The sequence below is a fragment of the Onthophagus taurus genome, unplaced genomic scaffold, assembly GCF_036711975.1.
Source record: "Onthophagus taurus isolate NC unplaced genomic scaffold, IU_Otau_3.0 ScKx7SY_16, whole genome shotgun sequence".
NCBI lineage: Eukaryota > Metazoa > Arthropoda > Insecta > Coleoptera > Scarabaeidae > Onthophagus > Onthophagus taurus.
In genome coordinates, this window is record NW_027248941.1 from 1,544,793 (window position 1) to 1,557,339 (window position 12,547).

The window sequence follows — 12,547 nt, forward strand, 5'->3', positions numbered from 1 at the left end:
AATTCATAAAAATATTATGGTTAATAATCGAATTTTTTTAAAAAATTGCTTTAGAGTAACTTGTTCATTTTTGATATTTTGAGGTTTGTTTAAATAAGAAGAAATCTTAATTTTTTCCTTAATAACCTCATCAATTATGATATATAGCACGAAAGAGGACGCTTTTATCTTTAATTTGGTGCAAAAATAACACCTTAATCACCAAAAATAAAGTTGAAATGATTTTTTGAGATTATCAATCATTTTGAAGTTACAATAAAATGTTTAAAAAATCGTACAATTCACATTTGTTGGAATTAATTGATGATTAATATCGCAAATTAAAGGTAATATTCTCTATTTTAAGGTGAATCATAAAAAAGTTGTAGTTAATACTCAATTTTTTTTGAAAAGTAGCTTTAAAGTAACTTGTTCATTTTTGATATTTTGAGGTTGGTTTAAATAAGAAGAAATCTCAATTTTTTCCTTAATAACTTCATCAATTACGATATATAGCACAAAAGAGGACGCTTTTATCTTTAATTTGGTGCAAAAATAACACCTTAATCCCTAAAAATAAAGTTGAAATGATTCTTTGAGTTTATCAATAATTTTGAGGTTAATGAAATGTTTAAAAAGTCATACTATTTGTATTTGTTGAAATTAATTGGTGATTATTATCACAAATTGAAGCTAAAATTGCCTATTTTAAGATAATTCATAAAAATATTGTAGTTAATAATCAAATTTTTCTGAAAAATAGCTTTAAAGTAACTTGTTCATTTTTGATACTTTGAGGTTAACTTAAATAAGAAGAAATCTCAATTTTTGCTTTATAATCTGATCGATTATGATATATAGCATAAAACAGGACGTTTTTATCTTTAATTTGGTGCAAAAATAACCTCCTAAAAATAAAGTTGAAATGACTTTTTGAAATTATTAATCATTTTGAGGTTAATAAAATGTTTAAAAAAATCGTATAATCTGTATTTGTTGGAATTCATTGGGGATTAATATCGCAAATTGAAGCTAAGATAGCCTATTTTATGTTAATTCATAAAAATATTATAGTTAATAATCAAATTTTTTTGAAAGATGGCTTGAAGTAACTGGTGCATGTTTAATATATTGAGGTTAGTTTAAATGAGAAGGGATCTGAATTTTTTCATTAATAACCTAATTAATTATGATATACAGGGTGATTTATAACATACGGAGCAGACTAAAAGGGTAGGTACTTGAGGTCAAACTGAAGAGATTTTCTTAATAATGTTTTGTTAAAAACTTAATAGTTACACAGATATCGCATGTTAATTTTTTAAATAACGTATCGTCCATTTTTGTGAACCGCTGATATTCAGTAAAGAATAATTAAACTTATTAAATAGGCAATAACTTGTTCATTTTTGATATTTTAAGGTTGGTTTAAATAAGGAGATATTTTATATTTTTGCTTAATAACCTCATCAATTATGATATAAAGCAGGAAAGAGGACGATTTCATCTTTAATTTGGTGCAAAAATAACACCTTAATCTCTAAAAATAAAGTTGAAATGATTTTTTGAAATTATCAATCATTTTGAGGTTAATGCAATATTTGAAAAGTCGTGCAATCTGTATTCGTTGGAATTAATTGGTGATTAATATCACAAATTGACGCTAATATTATCTATTTTAAGGTAATTCATAAAAATATTATAGTTAATAATCAAATTTTGTTGAAAAATAGCTTTAAAGTAACTTGTTCATTTTTGATACTTTGAGGTTGGTTTAAATAAGAAGAAATCTTATTTTTTTCTTTAATAACCTCATCAATTATAATATATATCAGAAAAGAGGGCGCTTTTATCTTTAATTTGGTGCAAAAATAACACCTTAATCTCTAAAAATAAAATTGAAATGATTTTTTGAAATTATCAATTATTTTGAGGTTAATGAAATGTTTAAAAAATCGTACAATCCGTATTTGTTGGAATTAATTGGTGATTAATATCGCAAATTGAAGCTAAAATCGCCTATTTTAAGGTAATTCATAAAAATGTTATAGTTAATAATCAAATTTTTTTGAAAAATTGCTTTAAAGTAACTTGTTCATTTTTAATACTTTGAGGTTAACTTAAATAAGGAAAAATCTCAATTTTTGCTTTATAACCTCATCGATTATGATATATAGCACAAAAGAGGATGCTTTTATCTTTAATTTAGTGCAAGAATAACAACTTAATCCCTAAAAATAAAGTTGAAATGATCTTATGAAATTATCAATCATTTTGAGGTTAATGAAATGTTTGAAAAATCATAAAATCCGTATTTGTTGGAATTAATTGGTGATTAATATCACAAATGGAAGCTAAGATCATCTATTTTAAGTAAATTCATAAAAATATAATAGTTGATGATAAAAATTTTTTCAAAAATAGCTTTAAAGTAACTTGTTCATTTTTGATAGTTTGATGTCGACTTAAATAAGGAGAAATCTCAATTTTTTCCTTAATAACCTCATCGATTATGATATATAGCACAAAAGAGGACGCTTTTATCTTTAATTTAGTGCAAGAATAACAACTTAATCCCTAAAAATAAAGTTGAAATGATCTTATGAAATTATCAATCATTTTGAGGTTAATGAAATGTTTGAAAAATCATAAAATCCGTATTTGTTGGAATTAATTGGTGATTAATATCACAAATGGAAGCTAAGATCATCTATTTTAAGTAAATTCATAAAAATATAATAGTTGATGATAAAAATTTTTTCAAAAATAGCTTTAAAGTAACTTGTTCATTTTTGATACTTTGAGGTTAACTTAAATAAGGAGAAATCTCAATTTTTTGCTTTATAACCTCATCGATTATGATATATAGCACAAAAGAGGATGCTTTTATCTTTAATTTGGTGCAAAAATAACACCTTAATATTTAAAAATAAAGTTGAAATAATTTTTTTGATATTATCAGTCATTTTGAGGTTAATAAAATATTTAAAAAATCGTATAATCCGTATTTGTTGAGATTAATTGGTGATTAATATCGCAAATTGAAGCTAATATTGTCTATTTTAAGGCAATTCATAAAAATATTATACTTAATAATCGAATTTTTTTGAAAAATTACTTTAAAGTAACTTGTTCATTTTTGACACTTTGAGGTTGGTTTAAATAAGAAGAAATCTTATTTTTTTCCTTAACAACCTCATCAATTATGATATATATCAGGAAAGATGGCGCTTTTATCTTTAATTTGGTGCAAAAATAACACTATAATTCCTAAAAATAAAGTTGAAATGACATTTTGAAATTATCAATCATTTTGAGGTTAATAAAATGTTTAAAAAAATCGTACAATCTGTATTTGTTGGAATTAATTGGTGATTAATATCGCAAATTGAAGCTAAAATCGCCTATTTTAAGGTAATTCATAAAAATGTTATAGTTAATAATCAAATTTTTTTGAAAAATTGCTTTAAAGTAACTTGTTCATTTTTAATACTTTGAGGTTAACTTAAATAAGGAAAAATCTCAATTTTTGCTTTATAACCTCATCGATTATGATATATAGCACAAAAGAGGATGCTTTTATCATTAATTTGGTGCAAAAATAACACCTTAATAGTTAAAAATAAAGTTGAAATAATCTTTTTGAGATTATCAGTCATTTTGAGGTTAAAAAAATATTAAAAAAATCGTATTATCTGTATTTGTTGGGATTAATTAGTGATTAATATCGCAAATTGAAGCTAATATTGTCTATTTTAAGGCAATTCATAAAAATATTAGTGTTAATAATCAAATTTTTTTGAAAAATAGCTTTAAAGCAACATGTTCATTTTTGACACTTTGAGGTTGGTTTAAATAAGAAGAAATCTTATTTTTTTCCTTAATAACCTCATCAATTATGATATATAGCAGGAAAGAGGACGACTTTATCTTTAATTTGGTGCAAAAATAACACCTTAATTCCTAAAAATAAAATTGAAATGATTGTTTAAGTTTATCAATAATTTTGAGGTTAATGAAATGTTTAAAAAATCGTACAATCCGGATTTTCAAATTTTGTTGAAAAACAGCTTTAAAGTAACTTTTAAGTTAATTTTTGGCACTTTGAGGTTAGTTCATTTATGACATATAGCAGGAAAGAAGTCATAAGAGAACCTTAACAGTAGCAAGAGGATCAACTAAGAAATAAGGCAAACAGTCCTTAATATATTAAACACAATTTCTAAAATTTCCTTCGCATTTTGTTCCCAATTGGGAACATATTACATTTTAAATATACATCTTATGCATTTTTAACGAATTATGCGATACAGTTATGTACACATATAGTTATATCGTTAATCAGTTATGCGTTTTTAGTTTTAATTGGCTCTCGTGCGTCATTGCTTACTATTGTAAATATAGGGTTGATTACAAAAAACAAATTTCTTAATTTGAACATCTCAACTACTCAATTATTCAACATATTAACCATAATAAACCAGAAAAACATTATTTTTTTTTGTAAAATTTAATAAATCGTGCAATAATTCTACTAACTTTCTTAATATCTTTATCACCAATCAATATCCTAACACATTCCATCACTTACCTTTCATAACACCTTTATCGTCAGTCAGCTCTTCTCAATATTGTACTTAATATCTCTAAATATTGTTTCTTATCCTTAAATAACATGCTTTATACTTCCCAACGTCGTTTCTAACATTCTTCTTGACATGTCTTTTTCGCTCAACATCATCCTTGATATGTTTAGGCATCCTCCTTGTAATCCCTCAACTCTTCTTTATCATGTATCAACATCAGCTTCGATATCTCTTGGATTCTCTCAATATTATCCCTATTAATCTGGAATCTTGTCTACTTTTGCATCGTTTCTTATCAGCACTAAAAAGAAATAAAGAGAAGAATAACACAAAAATTTATATCGATCATTAAAAGAAGAAAGAGAGAGAACGTGAAGAGAGTCGTAAAAAAGCAATCCAAGAAAATTATTTTGACATGTGCCATCTCGTTAACTAGATAATTCCCAACATTACAAAAATTACTAACCATAAAAACACCCACATCCAATCGAACCCAATAAAAAAACCTCCTCCCACATCCCCCCACCTATCTCACCATCATTCCCCCCTTTCAACTCCAAATCTTTCTTAATCCAATTATCTTATATTTTTTGTTGTCGTTTAATTTAAATCTAAGAATTAATTTAGTTTATACCCGATCTTTTCCGATTCGAACCGAAACGATCCGATCCGATCCGATCCGATCGAGTTGTGTTCGATTCAGAATTATCACAATCATATCACAACGGAAAAGAGAAGGAGGCGTATCGTTTCCCCCACCACCCTCGAGTCACCGTCAAGTCCAAAACACACGGTCGAAAAGTCGGCTTTGCCGGCGACGCGACGATGATGGTCCTCTAGTGTTGGTGGTGGGGATTGAATTTTGAAAAGAGATGGGCGTGGCTACAACGTGCTGGCATTAAATGGTGGTTTTCCCGAGCTTTTATCAATTTACTCGCTGCTCGTTTGTTTTCGCTGCGTTTATATCAAAATGTTTCGTGCTTTTATCTCAACTTGACTTGGTGTATGTGTTTTTGTGCTTGTTAAGGGGAAGGAGGATTTTTTTTGTTTCAAATAACAATTTTATATTGTTTTGATAATTAATTGATTTACGCGCAAATCGAGGACGGCGACGACGCCGTTTTCGAATAAAAACGACGCCAACTTCGACGCAGGGCGTCTCAGTTCCACGGCTGACGTCGATCTGTGACGGTTCGTTTCGAAGCGGGGTCGAAATTTTTTTCGCGATTTTAATTTTGTGCCAAAAATGATCGTTTCGAAATTGTGGTGGATTTGTGTGATTTATGTGTAACATTAAAAGTGAAATAAAAAACATGATATTAAAAATGTGATAATCGAAAAATTAATTATGTAAGTAATTCACTCCAATTTGACGTTTAAATGACAGATAGTTGTCAAAAATTTGACAAACCTAACATTAAGTTTCGATAACTTTCCGTCATAAATGATGTCGCGAATTATAAGTGACACATACAGCGTTGTTCGAGTGGTAATATCGATTTATACTTGCTAACTGAGCAACGATGTAAAGCCATTTAGAAGTAGCGGTTGAGAAACCGGTTGTTTCGATTTTTTTTATGCATCACTTAGCCAAAACGTCATAAACCATTTAGATACTGCTTAGATATTACCTGCAGATGACTAGAAACTGCTTGCAGAAGACTACTCAATTCTGGCATAAAGTTAAAAGCTGCTAATAAAGACTAAATACTACTTAGAAGATTAATAAGTACTAATTGGGGAAGACCACTTACTTGTTTCAAAAGATACTGCTGCCTAAGACTAGATATTGATTGTAGAGGTCTAAATGTTGCTTCTAAAAGACAACCCATTGCATGTAGAAGACTAGATATTGTTGGCAGAAGACTAAATACTGCTGGCAGAAGATTAAAAACTATTAATTGTTATATAGATACTGCCTACTGGTTGCAAAAGACTAAATACTAGTTTTATAAGACTACTTATTGAATGCAGAAGACTATATGCTGCTGGCAGAAGACTAGATACTGCTAACAGAAGTCTACCTACTGCAGTAAGAGGACTAGATACTCTTAATTGATGAGATACCTGTTGTGGAGATAATATCTGTGAAATAATGGATTAACCTCAAACTCGTAGTATTCAAATTCGAAAAAAAAACATTCCAGAAATTATAATAGTCTTTAAATGTAATTCAAACGTCACTTTTGACATATAAAAGAAAATTGTAAATTTCGTCCTTGCGAAGCTATTCAAAGGTCATTTTTGATATTAAAAGCTTCACTTTTAATAAAATTATTAAATTTGATGAGAAAAATGTCAATTAATAGTGACAATTGACGTATAGCTGTCATTTAGAATGTCAAACTAGTCTTTAAGATGTCATTCAAATGTCATTTTTGACATTAAAGGACTTGGTGTGATACAAAATGGTAAAATTTGAGTTAGTTTGTTACAAAAACGATGTGCAAGTGTCATTTAGAATGTCAAAATAGAAAAAAAGTGCAAATTTAATATTTGAGATGTCAGATAAATGTCACTTTTGACATTAAAGTTCTTGTTGTGGCATAAAATGTCCAAATTTGACAGTTACAATGTCAAGTTGTCACAAAAATTATGTGCAGCCTTCATTTAGAATGTCAAAATACAAGAATATTACAAATTTAATCTTTAGGATGTCAGACAAATGTCGTTTTTGATATTTAAATGTTAGTTATGGCATAAAATGACCAATTTTGACAGTTATAACGTCAATTTGTCAAAAGAATGATTTGCAGCCTTCATTTAGAATGTCAAAACACAAGAAAATTGCAAATTTAATCTATGAGATGTCACAAAAATGTCACTTCTGACATTAAAGTGCTTGTTATGGCATAAAATGACCAAATTTGACAGTTACAATGTCAATTTGTCACAAAAATGATGTGCCGCCTTCATTTAGACTGTCAAAATAGAAGAAAATTACAAATTACAAAAACTTTTGACATTAAAGTGCTTGTTATGGCATAAAATGACTAAATTTGACAGTTACAATGTCAATTTGTCACAAAAGTGATGTGTAGCTGTCATTTAGAATGTCAAACTGTAAAAAAAATACAAATGTAGTACATAAGATGTCATTCAAGTGTCATCTTTGACATTAAAGGACTTGGCGTAATACAAAATGGTAAAATTTGAGTCAGTTTGTTACAAAAATGATGTACAACTGTCATTTAGAATGTCAAAATAGAAGAAAATTGCAAATTTAATATTTGAGATGTCCCAAAAATGTCACTTTTGACATTAAAGTGCTTATTATGGCATAAAATGACTAAATTTGACAGTTACAGTGTCAATTTGTCATAAAAATGATGTGTAGCTGTCATTTAGAATGTCAAACTGTAAAAAAAATACAAATGTAGTCCATAAGATGTCATTCAAGTGTCATCTTTGACATTAAAGGACTTGGCGTAATACAAAATGGTAAAATTTGAGTCAGTTTGTTACAAAAATGATGTACAACTGTCATTTAGAATGTCAAAATAGAAGAAAATTGCAAATTTAATATTTGAGATGTCCCAAAAATGTCACTTTTGACATTAAAGTGCTTATTATGGCATAAAATGACCAAATTTGACAGTTACAATGTCAATTTGTCACAAAAATGATGTGCAGCCTTCATTTAGACTGTCAAAATACAAGAAAATTGTAAATTTAATCTGTAAGATTTCACAAAAATGTCACTTTTGACATTAAAGTGCTTATTATGGCATAAAATTACCAAATTTGACAGTTACAATGTCAATTTTTCACAAAAATTATGTGCAGCCTTCATTTAGAACATCAAAATACAAGAAAATTGCAAATTGAATCTTTGAGATGTCACAAAAATGTCACTTTTGACATTAAAGTACTTGTTATGGCACAAAATTACCAAATTTGACAGTTACAATGACAAGTTGTCACAAAAATGATGTGCAGCCTTCATTTAGAATGTCAAAATACAAGAAAATTGAAAATTTAATCTTTAAGATGTCACAAAAATGTCACTTTTGACATTAAAGTGCTTGTTATGGCATAAAATGACCAAATTTGACAGTTACAATGTCAATTTTTCACAAAAATTATGTGCAGCCTTCATTTAGAACGTCAAAATATAAGAAAATTGCAAATTGAATCTTTGAGATGTCACAAAAATGTCACTTTTGACATTAAAGTTCTTGTTATGACATAAAATGACTAAATTTGACAGTTACAATGTCAATTTTTCACAAAAATGATATACAGCCTTCATTTAGAATGTCAAAATATAAGAAAATTACAAATTTAATCTTTGAGATGTCCCAAAAATGTCACTTTTGACATTAAAGTACTTGTTATGACATAAAATGACCAAATTTGACAGTTACAATGTCAATTTTTCGCAAAAATGATGTGCAGCCTTCATTTAGAATGTCAAAATACAAGAAAATTGTAAATTTAATCTTTAAGATGTCATTTAAACGTCACTTTTAACATTAAAATCTTCGTATGATGCAAAATAATCAAATTTGACAGTTAAAATGTCAATTGATATCAAAAAATGAGGTAGAAATGTCATTTAGGATGTCAAATTTTAAGAAAATTTTAAATTTAATCTTTAAGTTGTTACTCAAATGTCACTTTTGACATTAAAATCCTCGTGTGATCCAAAATGATCATTTTTGACAGTTAGAATATTAATTGGTGGCCAAAAATGAGGTATAGATGTCATTTAATGACATTAAATGAATGTCAAATTTAAAAAAAAATTGTAAATTTAATATTTAAAATGTCATTTAAATGTCACTTTTAACATTAAAATCTTCGTATGATGCAAAATAATCAAATTTGACAGTTAAAATGTCAATTGATATCAAAAAATGAGGTAAAAATGTCATTTAGGATGTCAAATTTTAAGAAAATTATAAATTTAATCTTTAAGTTGTTACTCAAATATCACTTTTGACATTAAAATCCTCGTGTGATCCAAAATGATCATTTTTGACAGTTAGAATATCAATGGGTGGTCAAAAATGAGGTGTAGATGTCATTTAGAATGTCAAATTTAAAAAAAATTGTAAATTTAATATTTAAGATGTCATTTAAATGTCACTTTTAACATTAATCATCTTCGTATGATGCAAAATAATCAAATTTGACAGTTAAAATGTCAATTGATATCAAGAAATGAGGTAAAAATGTCATTTAGGATGTCAAATTTTAAGAAAATTTTAAATTTAATCTTTAAGTTGTTACTCAAATGTCACTTTTGACATTAAAATCCTCGTGTGATCCAAAATGATCATTTTTGACAGTTAGAATATTAATTGGTGGCCAAAAATGAGGTAGAGATGTCATTTAGAATGTCAAACTCTATGAAGATTGTAAATTTAATGTTTAAGATGTCATTTAAATGTCACTTTTAACATTAATCATCTTCATATGATCCAAAATAGTCAAATTTGACAGTTAGAATTTCAATTAGTATTAAAAAATAAGGTAAAGGTGTCATTTAGAATGTGAAATAGTCGAATTTTGTCTTTAAGCTGTCATTTAGACGTCACTATTGATATTAAAAGATACACGTTTGGCAAAATTACCAAATTTAATGGTTAAATGACATTTATCGATTTAACTTGACGTGTAGCTGTCATTTAAGATGTCAAAATGAAAGAAAATTGTAAATTTAATGTTAAAGATGTCATTCAAATGTCACTTTTGACATTAAAATCATCATGTGATGTAAAATAATCAAATTTGACAGTTAGAATATCAACTAGTAGCAAAAAATAAGGTAAAGATGTCATTTAGAATGTCAAACTCTATGAAAATTGTAAATTTAATGTTTAAGATGTCAGTTAAATGTCACTTTTGACATTAAAATCTTCGTATGATGCAAAATAATAAAATTTGATAGTTAAAATGTCAATTGATAGCAAAAAAATAAGGTAAAGATGTCATTTAGAATGTCAAATAATCGAATTTTGTCTTTAAGCTGTCATTTGGACGTCACTATTGATGATAAAAGATATACGTTAAGCAAAATTACCAAATTTAACGGATAAAATGACATTTATCGATTCAACTTGACGTGTAGCTGTCATTTAAGATGTCAAATTGTAAGAAAATTATAAATTTAATGTATAAGATGTCATTCAAATGTCACTTTTGACATTAAAATCATCATGTGATGCAAAATAATCAAATTTGATAATTAGAATGTCAATTAGTAGCAAAAAATAAGGTGGAGATGTCATTTAGAATGTCAAACTCTATGAAAATTGTAAATTTAATGTAAAAGATGTCATTTAAATGTCACTTTTGACATTAAAATCTTCGTATGATGCAAAATAATAAAATTTAACATTTAGAATGTCAATTGATAGTAAAAAATATAAGGTAGATGTCATTTAGAATGTCAAATAGTCGAAATTTGTTTTTAAGCTGTCATTTAGACGTCACTATTGATATTAAAAGCTACACGTTAAGCAAAATTACCAAATTTAACGGATAAAATGACATTTATCGATTCAACTTGACGTGTAGCTGTCATTAAAGATGTCAAATTGTAAGAAAATTATAAATTTAATGTATAAGATGTCATTCAAATGTCACTTTTGACATTAAAATCTTCGTATGATGCAAAATAATAAAATTTGATAGTTAAAATGTCAATTGATAGCAAAAAAGTAAGGTAAAGATGTCATTTAGAATGTCAAATAGTCGAATTTTGTATTTAAGCTGTCATTTAGACGTCGTTATTGATATTAAAAGCTACACGTTAAGCAAAATTACCAAATTTAACGGATAAAATGACATTTATCGATTCAACTTGACGTGTAGCTGTCATTAAAGATGTCAAATTGTAAGAAAATTATAAATTTAATGTATAAGATGTCATTTAAATGTCATTTTTAACATTAAAATCTTCGTATGATGCAAAATAATCAAATTTGACGGTTAGAATGTCAATTAGTAGTAACAAATAAGGTAGAGATGTCATTTAGAATGTCAAATTTTAAGAAAATTGTAAATTTAATGTTTAAGTTGTCATTTAAATGTCATTTTTGACATTAAAATCTTCGTATGATGCAAAATAATAAAATTTGATAGTTAAAATGTCAATTGATAGCAAAAAAAATAAGGTAAAGATGTCATTTAAAATGTCAAATAGTCGAAATTTGTTTTTAAGCTGTCATTTAGACGTCACTATTGATATTAAAAGCTACACGATTAGCAAAATTACCAAATGTAACGGACAAAATGACATTTATCGATTCAACTTGACGTGTAACTGTCATTTAAGATGTCAAAATGTAAGAAAATTGTAAATTTAATGTATAAGATGTCATTTAAATGTCACTTTTGACATTAAAATCATCATGTGGTGCAAAATGATCATTTTTGACAGTTGGAATATCAATTGGTGGTCAAAAATGAGGTAGAGATGTCATTTAGAATGTCAAACTCTATGAAAATTGTAAATTTAATGTTTAAGATGTCAGTTAAGTGTCACTTTTGACATTAAAATCATCATATGATGCAAAATAATCAAATTTGACAGTTAGAATATCAATTGGTGGTCAAAAATGAGGTAGAGATGTCATTTAGAATGTCAAACTCAATGAAAATTGTAAATTTAATGTTTAAGATGTCAGTTAAGTGTCACTTTTGACATTAAAATCATCATGTGATGGAAAATAATCAAATTTGATAATTAGAATGTCAATTAGTAGCAAAAATAAGGTTAAATTGTAAATTTTGTCTTTAAGATGTCATTAAAATGTCACTTTTGACAGAACTAACTTCACATCAGATGCAGTAATAGTTTTAAAACACATTATAACTTAACATTATAAATCACAAAGACGTGTCGGTAAAGTTTAATATAATAAGTTAATAAATAAAAAATAACTTGGTTGGACGTTTTTCTAATTAAAAAAAGGTGGAATATTTTACGCGGCGCGGCGTTTTATTTAAAAAAATCACCCCGCACGGATCAT

The 12,547-nt window shown here is 27.1% G+C and overlaps 1 protein-coding gene across 1 annotated transcript in view; it reads left to right on the forward strand.

The window, feature by feature from the left end:
- Positions 1-5,501: 5,501 nt before the first annotated feature.
- The window catches only part of LOC111415470 (optomotor-blind protein-like), a 97,240-nt gene continuing 90,194 nt past the window's right edge, over positions 5,502-12,547 (forward strand). The window contains exon 1 of the mRNA XM_071201027.1: positions 5,502-5,915. The gene's annotated coding sequence lies outside the window, so the exon portion shown is untranslated. The remainder of the gene's footprint in view (positions 5,916-12,547) is intronic.